The sequence below is a fragment of the Colletes latitarsis genome, chromosome 4, assembly GCF_051014445.1.
Source record: "Colletes latitarsis isolate SP2378_abdomen chromosome 4, iyColLati1, whole genome shotgun sequence".
Lineage (NCBI taxonomy): Eukaryota > Metazoa > Arthropoda > Insecta > Hymenoptera > Colletidae > Colletes > Colletes latitarsis.
This window is the reverse complement of record NC_135137.1, coordinates 4,395,209-4,413,617: the sequence shown is the minus strand read 5'-3', so window position 1 is coordinate 4,413,617 and position 18,409 is coordinate 4,395,209.

The following is an 18,409-nucleotide window of genomic DNA, read 5'->3' as shown; positions in this document are numbered from 1 at the left end:
GTATGCGAAAAGTGCGAAAGTACGAGCCAGATGAGGGCAAATCCCAGACCTAACCGAGACATAACCGGCGCTATCCTCTACAATATTAATCGCAACCAGCTTTAATTGACTGTTTCGGTGTGGTACCGCATTACTACGTGATCCAAGCCAGAAAAAGCCCAGGATCTGTCCAACATGTATGCGAAATTGCGAAAGTACGAGCCAGATGAGGGCAAATCCCAGACCTAACCGAGACATAACCGGCGTTATCCTCTAATATATTAATCGCAACCAGCTTTAATTGACTGTTTCGGTGTGGTACCGCATTACTACGTGATCCAAACCAGAAAAAGGCCAGGATCTGGCCAACAAGTATGCGGAAAATGCGAAAGTACGAGCCAGATGAGGGCAAATCCCAGACCTTACCGAGACATAACCGGCGTTATCGTCTAAAATATTAATCGCAACCAGCATTAATTGACTGTTTCGGTGTGGTACCGCATTACTACGTGATCCAAACCAGAAAAAACCCAGGATCTGCCCAACGAGTATGCGAAAAACAAGTAAGTATGAGCCGGATGATTGCAAATACCAGAAATTACCCAGACATAACCAGCGTTATCCTCTAAAATACTATTTGGAACCAGCTTTTATTGACAGTGTGGTACCACATTACTACGTGATCCAAGCCAGAAAAAGCCCTGAATCTGGCCCACATGTATGCGAAAAGTGCGAAAGTACGAGCCAGATGAGGGCAAATCTCAGACCTAACCGAGACATAACCGGCGTTATCCTCTAAAATATTAATCGCAATCAGCTTTAATTGACTGTTTCGGTGTGGTACCGCATTACTACGTGATCCAAACCGGAAAAAGGCCAGGATCTGGCCAACAAGTATGCGGAAAATGCGAAAGTACGAGCCAGATGAGGGCAAATCCCAGACCTTACCGAGACATAACCGGCGTTATCCTCTAAAATATTAATCGCAACCAGCTTTAATTGACAGTTTCGGTGTGGTACCGCATTACTACGTGATCCAAACCAGAAAAAGGCCAGGATCTGGCCAACAAGTATGCGAAAAATGCGAAAGTACGAGCCAGATGACGGCAATTACCAGACCTAACCAAGACGTAACCGGCGTTATCCTTTAAAATATTAATCCCAAACAGGTGTAGTTGACTGTTTCTGTGTGGTACCGCATTACTACGTGATCCAAACCAGAAATGACCCAGGATCTGACAAACAAGTATGCGAAAAATGCGAAAGTATGTGCCTGATGATTGCAAATACCAGAACTAACCCAAACATAACCAGCGTTATCCTCTAAAATACTATTCGGAACCAGCTTTCATTGACAGTGTGGTACCACATTACTACGTAATCCAAGCCAGAAAAAGCCCAGGATCTGGCCAACATGTATGCGAAAAACGCGAAAGTATGAGCCAGATGATTGCAAATACCAGGACTAATCTAGACATAACCAGCGTTATCCTCTAAAATACTATTCGGAACCAGCTTCTATTGACTGTTTCGGTGTGATACCGCATTACTACGTGATCCAAACCAGAAAAAGGCCAGGATCTGGTCAACAACTATGCAAAAAATGCGAAAGTTCGATCCAGATGAGGGCAAATACCAGACCTAACCCAGACATAACCGGCGTTATCCTCTAAAATATTAATCGCAACCAGGATTAATTGACTGTTTGGGTGTGGTGCCGCGTTACAACGTGATCCAAACCAGAAAAAGGCCAGGATCTGGCCAACAAGAATGCGAAAAATGCGAAAGTACGAGCCAGATGAGGGCATTTACCAGACCTAGCCGAGACATAACCTGCGCTATCCTCTAAAATAGTAATCGGAACCAGGTTTAATTGACTGTTTCGGTGTGGTACCGTATTACTACGAGATCCAAACCAGAAAAAGGCCAGGATCTGGCCAACAAGAATGCGAAAAATGCGAAAGTACGAGCCAGATGAGGGCAAATACCAGACCTAGCCGAGACATAACCTGCGCTATCCTCTAAAATATTAATCGCAACCAGGTTTAGTTGACTGTTTCAGTGTGGAACCACATTACGACGGGATCCAAGCCACAAAAAACCCGAGATCTGGCCAACAAGTAAGCGAAAAATGCGAAAGTACGAACCAGATGAGGGCAAAAACCAGACCTAACCCAGACATAACCGGCGTTATCCTCTCAAATATTAATCGCAACCAGGATTAAATGACTGTTTCGTTGTGGTGCCGCGTTACAACGTGATCCAAACCAGAAAAAGGCCAGGATCTGGCCAACAAGTATGCGAAAAATGCGAAAGTACGAGCCAGATGAGGGCAAATACCAGAACTAACCGAGGCATAACCTGCGTTATCCTCTAAAGTATTAATCGGAACCAGGTTTAATTTACTGTTTCGGTGTGGTACCGTATTACATCGTGATCCAAACCAGAAAAAGGCCAGGATCTGGCCAACAAGAATGCGAAAAATGCGAAAGTACGAGCCAGATGAGGGCATTTACCAGACCTAGCCGAGACATAACCTGCGCTATCCTCTAAAATAGTAATCGGAACCAGGTTTAATTGACTGTTTCGGTGTGGTACCGTATTACTACGAGATCCAAACCAGAAAAAGGCCAGGATCTGGCCAACAAGAATGCGAAAAATGCGAAAGTACGAGCCAGATGAGGGTAAATACCAGACCTAGCCGAGACATAACCTGCGCTATCCTCTAAAATATTAATCGCAACCAGGATTAATTGACTGTTTGGGCGTGGTGCCGCGTTACAACGTGATCCAAACCAGAAAAAGGCCAGGATCTGGCCAACAAGTATGCGAAAAATGCGAAAGTACGAGCCAGATGAGGGCAAATACCAGACCTAGCCCAGACATAACCGGCGTTATCCCCTAAAATACTAATCGGAACCAGCTTTTATTGACTGTTTCAGTGTGGTACCACATTACGACGTGATCCAAACCAGAAAAAGCCCAGGATCTGGCCAACTAGTATGCGAGAAATGCGAAAGTACGAGCCAGATGAGGGCAAATCCCAGACCTAGCCGAGACATAACCTGCGCTATCCTCTAAAATAGTAATCGGAACCAGCTTTTATTGACTGTTTCAGTGTGGTACCACATTACGACGTGATCCAAACCAGAAAAAACCCTGTATCTGGCCAACAAGTATGCGAAAAACGCGAAAGTACGAGCCAGATGATTGCAAATACCAGAACTAACCCAGACATTACCGGCGTTATCCTCTAAAATATTAATCGCAACCAGGTTTGATTGACTGTTTCGGTGTTGTACCGCATTACTACGTGGTCCAAGCCAGAAAAAGGCCAGGATCTGCCCAACAAGTATGCGAAAAATGCGAAAGTACGAGCCAGATGATTGCTAATACCAGACCAATCCGAGACATAACCGGCGTTATCCTCTAAAATATTAATCGCAAACAGGTTTACTTGACTGTTTGGGTGTGGTACCGCATTACTACATGATCCAAACCAGAAAAAGCCCTGAATCTGGCCAACAAGTATGCGAAAAATGCGAAAGTACGAGCCAGATGAGTGCAAATACCAGAACTAACCCAAACGTAAACAGCGTTATCCTCCAAACTATTAATCGGAACCAGCTTTTATTGACTGTTTCAGTGTGGTGCCACATTACTACGTTATCCAAACCAGAAAAAACCCAGGATCTGCCCAACAAGTATGCGAAAAACGCGTATGTATGTGCCAGATGATTGCAAATACCGGAAATAACCGACATAACCAGCGTTATCCTCTAAAATACTATTCGGAACCAGCTTTTATTGTCAGTGTGGTACCACATTACTACGTGATCCAAGCCAGAAAAAGCCCAGGATCTGGCCAACATGCATGCGAAAAGTGCGAAAGTACGAGCCAGATGAGGGCAAATCCCAGACCTAACCGAGACATAACCGGCGTTATCCTCTAAAATATTAATCGCAACCAGCTTTAATTGACTGTTTCGGTGTGGTACCGCATTACTACGTGATCCAAACCAGAAAAAGGCCAGGATCTGGCCAACAAGTATGCGGAAAATGCGAAAGTACGAGCCAGATGAGGGCAAATACCAGACCTAATCAAGACGTAACCGGCGTTATCCTCTAAAATATTAATCCCAACCAGGTTTAGTTCACTGTTTCGGTGTGGTACCGCATTACTACGTGATCCAAACCAGAAAAAACCCAGGATCTGCCCAACGAGTATGCGAAAAACGAGTAAGTATGAGCCAGATGATTGCAAATACCTGAAATAACCCAGACATAACCAGCGTTATCCTCTAAAATACTATTTGGAACCAGCTTTTATTGACAGTGTGGTACCACATTACTACGTGATCCAAGCCAGAAAAAGCCCAGGATCTGGCCAACATGTATGCGAAAAACGCGAAAGTATGAGCCAGATGAGGGCAAATACCAGACATAACCGAGACATAACCTGCGCTATCCTCTAAAATATTAATCGCAACCAGGTTTAATTTACTGTTTCGGTGTGGTACCGTATTACTACGTGATCCAAACCAGAAAAAGGCCAGGATCTGGTTAACAACTATGCGAAAAATGCGAAAGTTCGAGCCAGATGAGGGCAAATACCATACCTAACCCAGACATAACCGGCGTTATCCTCTAAAATATTAATCGCAACCAGGACTAATTGACTGTTTGGGTGTGGTGCCGCGTTACAACGTGATCCAAAACAGAATAAGGCCAGGATCTGGCCAACAAGTATGCGAAAAATGCGAAAGTACGAGCCAGATGAGGGCAAATACCAGACCTAGCCCAGACATAACCGGCGTTATCCCCTAAAATACTAATCGGAACCAGCTTTTATTGACTGTTTCAGTGTGGTACCACATTACGACGTGATCCAAACCAGAAAAAGCCCAGGATCTGGCCAACTAGTATGCGAGAAATGCGAAAGTACGAGCCAGATGAGGGCAAATCCCAGACCTAACCGAGGCATAACCTGCGCTATCCCCTAAAATATTAATCGCAACCAGGTTTAATTTACTGTTTCGGTGTGGTACCGTATTACTACGAGATCCAAACCAGAGAAAGGCCAGGATCAGGCCAACAAGTATGCGAAAAATGCGAAAGTACGAGCCAGATGAGGGCAAATACCAGACCTAACCCAGACATAACCGGCGTTATCCTCTAAAATATTAATCGCAACCAGGATTAATTGACTGTTTCGTTGTGGTGCCGCGTCACAACGTGATCCAAACCAGAAAAAGGCCAGGATCTGGCCAACAAGTATGCGAAAAATGCGAAAGTACGAGCCAGATGAGGGCAAATACCAGAACTAACCGAGGCATAACCTGCGTTATCCTCTAAAATATTAATCGGAACCAGGTTTAATTGACTGTTTCAGTGTGGTACCACATTACTGCCATGTCAAAGCCTGAAAAAGCCCAGGATCTGGCCAACAAGGATGCGAGAAATGCGAAAGTACGAGCCAGATGGAGGCAAATCTCAGACCTAACCGAGACATAACCTGCGCTATCCCCTAAAATATTAATCGCAACCAGGTTTAATTTACAGTTTCGGTGTGGTACCGTATTACTACGTGATCCAAACCAGAAAAAGGCCAGGATCTGGCCAACAAGTATGCGAAAAATGCGAAAGTACGAGCCAGATGAGGGCAAATACCAGAACTAACCGAGGCATAACCTGCGCTATCCCCTAAAATATTAATCGCAACCAGGTTTAATTTACAGTTTCGGTGTGGTACCGTATTACTACGTGATCCAAGCCAGAAAAAGCCCAGGATCTGGCCAACTAGTATGCGAGAAATGCGAAAGTACGAGCCAGATGAGGGCAAATCTCAGACCTAACCGAGACATAACCGGCGTTATCCTCTAAAATATTAATCGCCACCAGCTTTAATTGACTGTTTCGGTGTGGTACCGCATTACTACGTGATCCAAACCAGAAAAAGGCCAGGATCTGGCCAACAAGTATGCGAAAAATGCGAAAGTACGAGCCAGATGAGGGCATATACCAGACCTAACCAAGACGTAACCGGCGTTATCCTTTAAAATATTAATCCCAAACAGGTATAATTGACTGTTTCGGTGTGGTACCGAATTACTACATGATCCAAACCAGAAAAAGCCCTGAATCTGGCCAACAAGTATGCGAAAAATGCGAAAGTACGAGCCAGATGAGTGCAAATACCAGAACTAACCCAAACGTAAACAGCGTTATCCTCCAAACTATTAATCGGAACCAGCTTTTATTGACTGTTTCAGTGTCGTGCCACATTACTACGTTATCCAAACCAGAAAAAACCCAGGATCTGCCCAACAAGTATGCGAAAAACGCGTATGTTGGAGCCAGATGATTGCAAATACTGGAAATAACCCAGACATAACCAGTGTTATCCTCTAAAATACTATTCGGAACCAGCTTTTATTGTCAGTGTGGTACCACATTACTACGTGATCCAAGCCAGAAAAAGCCCAGGATCTGGCCAACATGTATGCGAAAAGTGCGAAAGTACGAGCCAGATGAGGGCAAATCCCAGACCTAACCGAGACATAACCGGCGCTATCCTCTACAATATTAATCGCAACCAGCTTTAATTGACTGTTTCGGTGTGGTACCGCATTACTACGTGATCCAAGCCAGAAAAAGCCCAGGATCTGTCCAACATGTATGCGAAATTGCGAAAGTACGAGCCAGATGAGGGCAAATCCCAGACCTAACCGAGACATAACCGGCGTTATCCTCTAATATATTAATCGCAACCAGCTTTAATTGACTGTTTCGGTGTGGTACCGCATTACTACGTGATCCAAACCAGAAAAAGGCCAGGATCTGGCCAACAAGTATGCGGAAAATGCGAAAGTACGAGCCAGATGAGGGCAAATCCCAGACCTTACCGAGACATAACCGGCGTTATCGTCTAAAATATTAATCGCAACCAGCATTAATTGACTGTTTCGGTGTGGTACCGCATTACTACGTGATCCAAACCAGAAAAAACCCAGGATCTGCCCAACGAGTATGCGAAAAACAAGTAAGTATGAGCCGGATGATTGCAAATACCAGAAATTACCCAGACATAACCAGCGTTATCCTCTAAAATACTATTTGGAACCAGCTTTTATTGACAGTGTGGTACCACATTACTACGTGATCCAAGCCAGAAAAAGCCCTGAATCTGGCCCACATGTATGCGAAAAGTGCGAAAGTACGAGCCAGATGAGGGCAAATCTCAGACCTAACCGAGACATAACCGGCGTTATCCTCTAAAATATTAATCGCAATCAGCTTTAATTGACTGTTTCGGTGTGGTACCGCATTACTACGTGATCCAAACCGGAAAAAGGCCAGGATCTGGCCAACAAGTATGCGGAAAATGCGAAAGTACGAGCCAGATGAGGGCAAATCCCAGACCTTACCGAGACATAACCGGCGTTATCCTCTAAAATATTAATCGCAACCAGCTTTAATTGACAGTTTCGGTGTGGTACCGCATTACTACGTGATCCAAACCAGAAAAAGGCCAGGATCTGGCCAACAAGTATGCGAAAAATGCGAAAGTACGAGCCAGATGACGGCAATTACCAGACCTAACCAAGACGTAACCGGCGTTATCCTTTAAAATATTAATCCCAAACAGGTGTAGTTGACTGTTTCTGTGTGGTACCGCATTACTACGTGATCCAAACCAGAAATGACCCAGGATCTGACAAACAAGTATGCGAAAAATGCGAAAGTATGTGCCTGATGATTGCAAATACCAGAACTAACCCAAACATAACCAGCGTTATCCTCTAAAATACTATTCGGAACCAGCTTTCATTGACAGTGTGGTACCACATTACTACGTAATCCAAGCCAGAAAAAGCCCAGGATCTGGCCAACATGTATGCGAAAAACGCGAAAGTATGAGCCAGATGATTGCAAATACCAGGACTAATCTAGACATAACCAGCGTTATCCTCTAAAATACTATTCGGAACCAGCTTCTATTGACTGTTTCGGTGTGATACCGCATTACTACGTGATCCAAACCAGAAAAAGGCCAGGATCTGGTCAACAACTATGCAAAAAATGCGAAAGTTCGATCCAGATGAGGGCAAATACCAGACCTAACCCAGACATAACCGGCGTTATCCTCTAAAATATTAATCGCAACCAGGATTAATTGACTGTTTGGGTGTGGTGCCGCGTTACAACGTGATCCAAACCAGAAAAAGGCCAGGATCTGGCCAACAAGAATGCGAAAAATGCGAAAGTACGAGCCAGATGAGGGCATTTACCAGACCTAGCCGAGACATAACCTGCGCTATCCTCTAAAATAGTAATCGGAACCAGGTTTAATTGACTGTTTCGGTGTGGTACCGTATTACTACGAGATCCAAACCAGAAAAAGGCCAGGATCTGGCCAACAAGAATGCGAAAAATGCGAAAGTACGAGCCAGATGAGGGCAAATACCAGACCTAGCCGAGACATAACCTGCGCTATCCTCTAAAATATTAATCGCAACCAGGTTTAGTTGACTGTTTCAGTGTGGAACCACATTACGACGGGATCCAAGCCACAAAAAACCCGAGATCTGGCCAACAAGTAAGCGAAAAATGCGAAAGTACGAACCAGATGAGGGCAAAAACCAGACCTAACCCAGACATAACCGGCGTTATCCTCTCAAATATTAATCGCAACCAGGATTAAATGACTGTTTCGTTGTGGTGCCGCGTTACAACGTGATCCAAACCAGAAAAAGGCCAGGATCTGGCCAACAAGTATGCGAAAAATGCGAAAGTACGAGCCAGATGAGGGCAAATACCAGAACTAACCGAGGCATAACCTGCGTTATCCTCTAAAGTATTAATCGGAACCAGGTTTAATTTACTGTTTCGGTGTGGTACCGTATTACATCGTGATCCAAACCAGAAAAAGGCCAGGATCTGGCCAACAAGAATGCGAAAAATGCGAAAGTACGAGCCAGATGAGGGCATTTACCAGACCTAGCCGAGACATAACCTGCGCTATCCTCTAAAATAGTAATCGGAACCAGGTTTAATTGACTGTTTCGGTGTGGTACCGTATTACTACGAGATCCAAACCAGAAAAAGGCCAGGATCTGGCCAACAAGAATGCGAAAAATGCGAAAGTACGAGCCAGATGAGGGTAAATACCAGACCTAGCCGAGACATAACCTGCGCTATCCTCTAAAATATTAATCGCAACCAGGATTAATTGACTGTTTGGGCGTGGTGCCGCGTTACAACGTGATCCAAACCAGAAAAAGGCCAGGATCTGGCCAACAAGTATGCGAAAAATGCGAAAGTACGAGCCAGATGAGGGCAAATACCAGACCTAGCCCAGACATAACCGGCGTTATCCCCTAAAATACTAATCGGAACCAGCTTTTATTGACTGTTTCAGTGTGGTACCACATTACGACGTGATCCAAACCAGAAAAAGCCCAGGATCTGGCCAACTAGTATGCGAGAAATGCGAAAGTACGAGCCAGATGAGGGCAAATCCCAGACCTAGCCGAGACATAACCTGCGCTATCCTCTAAAATAGTAATCGGAACCAGCTTTTATTGACTGTTTCAGTGTGGTACCACATTACGACGTGATCCAAACCAGAAAAAACCCTGTATCTGGCCAACAAGTATGCGAAAAACGCGAAAGTACGAGCCAGATGATTGCAAATACCAGAACTAACCCAGACATTACCGGCGTTATCCTCTAAAATATTAATCGCAACCAGGTTTGATTGACTGTTTCGGTGTTGTACCGCATTACTACGTGGTCCAAGCCAGAAAAAGGCCAGGATCTGCCCAACAAGTATGCGAAAAATGCGAAAGTACGAGCCAGATGATTGCTAATACCAGACCAATCCGAGACATAACCGGCGTTATCCTCTAAAATATTAATCGCAAACAGGTTTACTTGACTGTTTGGGTGTGGTACCGCATTACTACATGATCCAAACCAGAAAAAGCCCTGAATCTGGCCAACAAGTATGCGAAAAATGCGAAAGTACGAGCCAGATGAGTGCAAATACCAGAACTAACCCAAACGTAAACAGCGTTATCCTCCAAACTATTAATCGGAACCAGCTTTTATTGACTGTTTCAGTGTGGTGCCACATTACTACGTTATCCAAACCAGAAAAAACCCAGGATCTGCCCAACAAGTATGCGAAAAACGCGTATGTATGTGCCAGATGATTGCAAATACCGGAAATAACCGACATAACCAGCGTTATCCTCTAAAATACTATTCGGAACCAGCTTTTATTGTCAGTGTGGTACCACATTACTACGTGATCCAAGCCAGAAAAAGCCCAGGATCTGGCCAACATGCATGCGAAAAGTGCGAAAGTACGAGCCAGATGAGGGCAAATCCCAGACCTAACCGAGACATAACCGGCGTTATCCTCTAAAATATTAATCGCAACCAGCTTTAATTGACTGTTTCGGTGTGGTACCGCATTACTACGTGATCCAAACCAGAAAAAGGCCAGGATCTGGCCAACAAGTATGCGGAAAATGCGAAAGTACGAGCCAGATGAGGGCAAATACCAGACCTAATCAAGACGTAACCGGCGTTATCCTCTAAAATATTAATCCCAACCAGGTTTAGTTCACTGTTTCGGTGTGGTACCGCATTACTACGTGATCCAAACCAGAAAAAACCCAGGATCTGCCCAACGAGTATGCGAAAAACGAGTAAGTATGAGCCAGATGATTGCAAATACCTGAAATAACCCAGACATAACCAGCGTTATCCTCTAAAATACTATTTGGAACCAGCTTTTATTGACAGTGTGGTACCACATTACTACGTGATCCAAGCCAGAAAAAGCCCAGGATCTGGCCAACATGTATGCGAAAAACGCGAAAGTATGAGCCAGATGAGGGCAAATACCAGACATAACCGAGACATAACCTGCGCTATCCTCTAAAATATTAATCGCAACCAGGTTTAATTTACTGTTTCGGTGTGGTACCGTATTACTACGTGATCCAAACCAGAAAAAGGCCAGGATCTGGTTAACAACTATGCGAAAAATGCGAAAGTTCGAGCCAGATGAGGGCAAATACCATACCTAACCCAGACATAACCGGCGTTATCCTCTAAAATATTAATCGCAACCAGGACTAATTGACTGTTTGGGTGTGGTGCCGCGTTACAACGTGATCCAAAACAGAATAAGGCCAGGATCTGGCCAACAAGTATGCGAAAAATGCGAAAGTACGAGCCAGATGAGGGCAAATACCAGACCTAGCCCAGACATAACCGGCGTTATCCCCTAAAATACTAATCGGAACCAGCTTTTATTGACTGTTTCAGTGTGGTACCACATTACGACGTGATCCAAACCAGAAAAAGCCCAGGATCTGGCCAACTAGTATGCGAGAAATGCGAAAGTACGAGCCAGATGAGGGCAAATCCCAGACCTAACCGAGGCATAACCTGCGCTATCCCCTAAAATATTAATCGCAACCAGGTTTAATTTACTGTTTCGGTGTGGTACCGTATTACTACGAGATCCAAACCAGAGAAAGGCCAGGATCAGGCCAACAAGTATGCGAAAAATGCGAAAGTACGAGCCAGATGAGGGCAAATACCAGACCTAACCCAGACATAACCGGCGTTATCCTCTAAAATATTAATCGCAACCAGGATTAATTGACTGTTTCGTTGTGGTGCCGCGTCACAACGTGATCCAAACCAGAAAAAGGCCAGGATCTGGCCAACAAGTATGCGAAAAATGCGAAAGTACGAGCCAGATGAGGGCAAATACCAGAACTAACCGAGGCATAACCTGCGTTATCCTCTAAAATATTAATCGGAACCAGGTTTAATTGACTGTTTCAGTGTGGTACCACATTACTGCCATGTCAAAGCCTGAAAAAGCCCAGGATCTGGCCAACAAGGATGCGAGAAATGCGAAAGTACGAGCCAGATGGAGGCAAATCTCAGACCTAACCGAGACATAACCTGCGCTATCCCCTAAAATATTAATCGCAACCAGGTTTAATTTACAGTTTCGGTGTGGTACCGTATTACTACGTGATCCAAACCAGAAAAAGGCCAGGATCTGGCCAACAAGTATGCGAAAAATGCGAAAGTACGAGCCAGATGAGGGCAAATACCAGAACTAACCGAGGCATAACCTGCGCTATCCCCTAAAATATTAATCGCAACCAGGTTTAATTTACAGTTTCGGTGTGGTACCGTATTACTACGTGATCCAAGCCAGAAAAAGCCCAGGATCTGGCCAACTAGTATGCGAGAAATGCGAAAGTACGAGCCAGATGAGGGCAAATCCCAGACCTAACCGAGACATAACCTGCGCTATCCCCTAAAATATTAATCGCAACCAGGTTTAATTTACTATTTCGGTGTGGTACCGTATTACTACGTGATCCAAACCAGAAAAAGGCCAGGATCTGACCAACAAGTATGCGAGAAATGCGAAAGTACGAGCCAGATGAGGGCAAATACCAGACCTAACCGAGACATAACCTGCGCTATCTTCTGAAATATTAATCGGAACCAGGATTGATTGACTGTTCATGCGTGATACCACATTACTGCCATGTCAAAGCCCGAAAAAGCCCACGATCTGGCCAACAAGTATGCGAAAAATGCGAAAGTATGAGCCAGATGAGGGCAAATCCCAGACCTAACCCAGACATAACCGGCGTTATCCCCTAAAATACTAATCGGAACCAGCTTTTATTGACTGTATCAGTGTGGTACCACATTACTACGTGATACAAACCAGAAAAAGCCCAGGATCTGGCCAACTAGTATGCGAGAAATGCGAAAGTACGAGCCAGATGTGGGCAAATCCCAGACCTAACCGAGACATAACCTGCGCTATCCTCTAAAAATATTAATCGCAACCAGGATTAATTGACTGTTTCAGTGTGGTACCACATTACTGCCATGTCAAAGCCCGAAAAAGCCCACGATCTGGCCAACAAGTATGCGAAAAATGCGAAAGTATGAGCCAGATGAGGGCAAATACCAGACCTAACCGAGACATGACATGCGCTATCCTCTAAAATATTAATCGGAACCAGGTTTAATTGACTGTTTCAGTGTGGTACCACATTATTGCCATGTCAAAGCCCGAAAAAGCCCACGATCTGGCCAACAAGTATGCGAAAAATGCGAAAGTACGAGCCAGATGAGGGCAAATACCAGACCTAACCCAGACATAACCGGCGTTGTCCCCTAAAATACTAATCGGAACCAGCTTTTATTGACTGTTTCAGTGTGGTACCACATTACGACGTGATCCAAACCAGAAAAAGCCCAGGATCTGGCCAACTAGTATGCGAGAAATGCGAAAGTACGAGCCAGATGAGGGCAAATCCCAGACCTAACCGAGGCATAACCTGCGCTATCCCCTAAAATATTAATCGCAACCAGGTTTAATTTACTGTTTCGGTGTGGTACCGTATTACTACGAGATCCAAACCAGAAAAAGGCCAGGATCTGGCCAACAAGTGTGCGAAAAATGCGAAAGTACGAGCCAGATGAGGGCAAATACCAGACCTAACCCAGACATAACCGGCGTTATCCTCTAAAATATTAATCGCAACCAGGATTAATTGACTGTTTCGTTGTGGTGCCGCGTCACAACGTGATCCAAACCAGAAAAAGGCCAGGATCTGGCCAACAAGTATGCGAAAAATGCGAAAGTACGAGCCAGATGAGTGCAAATACCAGAACTAACCGAGGCATAACCTGCGTTATCCTCTAAAATATTAATCGGAACCAGGTTTAATTGACTGTTTCAGTGTGGTACCACATTACTGCCATGTCAAAGCCTGAAAAAGCCCAGGATCTGGCCAACAAGGATGCGAAAAATGCGAAAGTACGAGCCAGATGGGGGCAAATCCCAGACCTAACCGAGACATAACCTGCGCTATCCCCTAAAATATTAATCGCAACCAGGTTTAATTTACAGTTTCGGTGTGGTACCGTATTACTACGTGATCCAAACCAGAAAAAGGCCAGGATCTGGCCAACAAGTATGCGAAAAATGCGAAAGTACGAGCCAGATGAGGGCAAATACCAGAACTAACCGAGGCATAACCTGCGCTATCCCCTAAAATATTAATCGCAACCAGGTTTAATTTACAGTTTCGGTGTGGTACCGTATTACTACGTGATCCAAGCCAGAAAAAGGCCAGGATCTGACCAACAAGTATGCGAAAAATGCGAAAGTACGAGCCAGATGAGGGCAAATACCAGACCTAACCGAGACATAACCTGCGTTATCCTCTAAAATATTAATCGGAACCAGGTTTAATTGACTGTTTCAGTGTGGTACCACATTACTACGTGATCCAAACCAGAAAAAGGCCAGGATCTGGCCAACAAGTATGCGAAAAATGCGAAAGTACGAGCCAGATGAGGGCATATACCAGACCTAACCAAGACGTAACCGGCGTTATCCTTTAAAATATTAATCCCAAACAGGTATAATTGACTGTTTCGGTGTGGTACCGAATTACTACATGATCCAAACCAGAAAAAGCCCTGAATCTGGCCAACAAGTATGCGAAAAATGCGAAAGTACGAGCCAGATGAGTGCAAATACCAGAACTAACCCAAACGTAAACAGCGTTATCCTCCAAACTATTAATCGGAACCAGCTTTTATTGACTGTTTCAGTGTCGTGCCACATTACTACGTTATCCAAACCAGAAAAAACCCAGGATCTGCCCAACAAGTATGCGAAAAACGCGTATGTTGGAGCCAGATGATTGCAAATACTGGAAATAACCCAGACATAACCAGTGTTATCCTCTAAAATACTATTCGGAACCAGCTTTTATTGTCAGTGTGGTACCACATTACTACGTGATCCAAGCCAGAAAAAGCCCAGGATCTGGCCAACATGTATGCGAAAAGTGCGAAAGTACGAGCCAGATGAGGGCAAATCCCAGACCTAACCGAGACATAACCGGCGCTATCCTCTACAATATTAATCGCAACCAGCTTTAATTGACTGTTTCGGTGTGGTACCGCATTACTACGTGATCCAAGCCAGAAAAAGCCCAGGATCTGTCCAACATGTATGCGAAATTGCGAAAGTACGAGCCAGATGAGGGCAAATCCCAGACCTAACCGAGACATAACCGGCGTTATCCTCTAATATATTAATCGCAACCAGCTTTAATTGACTGTTTCGGTGTGGTACCGCATTACTACGTGATCCAAACCAGAAAAAGGCCAGGATCTGGCCAACAAGTATGCGGAAAATGCGAAAGTACGAGCCAGATGAGGGCAAATCCCAGACCTTACCGAGACATAACCGGCGTTATCGTCTAAAATATTAATCGCAACCAGCATTAATTGACTGTTTCGGTGTGGTACCGCATTACTACGTGATCCAAACCAGAAAAAACCCAGGATCTGCCCAACGAGTATGCGAAAAACAAGTAAGTATGAGCCGGATGATTGCAAATACCAGAAATTACCCAGACATAACCAGCGTTATCCTCTAAAATACTATTTGGAACCAGCTTTTATTGACAGTGTGGTACCACATTACTACGTGATCCAAGCCAGAAAAAGCCCTGAATCTGGCCAACATGTATGCGAAAAGTGCGAAAGTACGAGCCAGATGAGGGCAAATCTCAGACCTAACCGAGACATAACCGGCGTTATCCTCTAAAATATTAATCGCAATCAGCTTTAATTGACTGTTTCGGTGTGGTACCGCATTACTACGTGATCCAAACCGGAAAAAGGCCAGGATCTGGCCAACAAGTATGCGGAAAATGCGAAAGTACGAGCCAGATGAGGGCAAATCCCAGACCTTACCGAGACATAACCGGCGTTATCCTCTAAAATATTAATCGCAACCAGCTTTAATTGACAGTTTCGGTGTGGTACCGCATTACTACGTGATCCAAACCAGAAAAAGGCCAGGATCTGGCCAACAAGTATGCGAAAAATGCGAAAGTACGAGCCAGATGACGGCAATTACCAGACCTAACCAAGACGTAACCGGCGTTATCCTTTAAAATATTAATCCCAAACAGGTGTAGTTGACTGTTTCTGTGTGGTACCGCATTACTACGTGATCCAAACCAGAAATGACCCAGGATCTGACAAACAAGTATGCGAAAAATGCGAAAGTATGTGCCTGATGATTGCAAATACCAGAACTAACCCAAACATAACCAGCGTTATCCTCTAAAATACTATTCGGAACCAGCTTTCATTGACAGTGTGGTACCACATTACTACGTAATCCAAGCCAGAAAAAGCCCAGGATCTGGCCAACATGTATGCGAAAAACGCGAAAGTATGAGCCAGATGATTGCAAATACCAGGACTAATCTAGACATAACCAGCGTTATCCTCTAAAATACTATTCGGAACCAGCTTCTATTGACTGTTTCGGTGTGATACCGCATTACTACGTGATCCAAACCAGAAAAAGGCCAGGATCTGGTCAACAACTATGCAAAAAATGCGAAAGTTCGATCCAGATGAGGGCAAATACCAGACCTAAACCAGACATAACCGGCGTTATCCTCTAAAATATTAATCGCAACCAGGATTAATTGACTGTTTGGGTGTGGTGCCGCGTTACAACGTGATCCAAACCAGAAAAAGGCCAGGATCTGGCCAACAAGTATGCGAAAAATGCGAAAGTACGAGCCAGATGAGGGCAAATACCAGACCTAACCCAGACATAACCGGTGTTAACCTCTAAAATATTAATCGCAACCAGGATTAAATGACTGTTTCGTTGTGGTGCCGCGTTACAACGTGATCCAAACCAGAAAAAGGCCAGGATCTGGCCAACAAGTATGCGAAAAATGCGAAAGTACGAGCCAGATGAGGGCAAATACCAGAACTAACCGAGGCATAACCTGCGTTATCCTCTAAAGTATTAATCGGAACCAGGTTTAATTTACTGTTTCGGTGTGGTACCGTATTACATCGTGATCCAAACCAGAAAAAGGCCAGGATCTGGCCAACAAGAATGCGAAAAATGCGAAAGTACGAGCCAGATGAGGGCATTTACCAGACCTAGCCGAGACATAACCTGCGCTATCCTCTAAAATAGTAATCGGAACCAGGTTTAATTGACTGTTTCGGTGTGGTACCGTATTACTACGAGATCCAAACCAGAAAAAGGCCAGGATCTGGCCAACAAGAATGCGAAAAATGCGAAAGTACGAGCCAGATGAGGGCAAATACCAGACCTAGCCGAGACATAACCTGCGCTATCCTCTAAAATATTAATCGCAACCAGGTTTAGTTGACTGTTTCAGTGTGGAACCACATTACGACGGGATCCAAGCCACAAAAAACCCGAGATCTGGCCAACAAGTAAGCGAAAAATGCGAAAGTACGAACCAGATGAGGGCAAAAACCAGACCTAACCCAGACATAACCGGCGTTATCCTCTCAAATATTAATCGCAACCAGGATTAAATGACTGTTTCGTTGTGGTGCCGCGTTACAACGTGATCCAAACCAGAAAAAGGCCAGGATCTGGCCAACAAGTATGCGAAAAATGCGAAAGTACGAGCCAGATGAGGGCAAATACCAGAACTAACCGAGGCATAACCTGCGTTATCCTCTAAAGTATTAATCGGAACCAGGTTTAATTGACTGTTTCAGTGTGGTACCATATTACTGCCATGTCAAAGCCTGAAAAAGCCCAGGATCTGGCCAACAAGGATGCGAAAAATGGGAAAGTACGAGCCAGATGAGGGCAAATCCCAGACCTAACCGAGACATAACCTGCGCTATCCTCTAAAATATTAATCGCAACCAGGTTTAATTTACTGTTTCGGTGTGGTACCGTATTACTACGTGATCCAAACCAGAAAAAGGCCAGGATCTGGCCAACAACTATGCGATATATGCGAAAGTTCGATCCAGATGAGAGCAAATACCAGACCTAACCCAGACATAACCGGCGTTATCCTCTAAAATATTAATCGCAACCAGGATTAATTGACTGTTTGGGCGTGGTGCCGCGTTACAACGTGATCCAAACCAGAAAAAGGCCAGGATCTGGCCAACAAGTATGCGAAAAATGCGAAAGTACGAGCCAGATGAGGGCAAATACCAGAACTAACCGAGGCATAACCTGCGTTATCCTCTAAAGTATTAATCGGAACCAGGTTTAATTGACTGTTTCAGTGTGGTACCATATTACTGCCATGTCAAAGCCTGAAAAAGCCCAGGATCTGGCCAACAAGGATGCGAAAAATGGGAAAGTACGAGCCAGATGAGGGCAAATCCCAGACCTAACCGAGACATAACCTGCGCTATCCTCTAAAATATTAATCGCAACCAGGTTTAATTTACTGTTTCGGTGTGGTACCGTATTACTACGTGATCCAAACCAGAAAAAGGCCAGGATCTGGCCAACAACTATGCG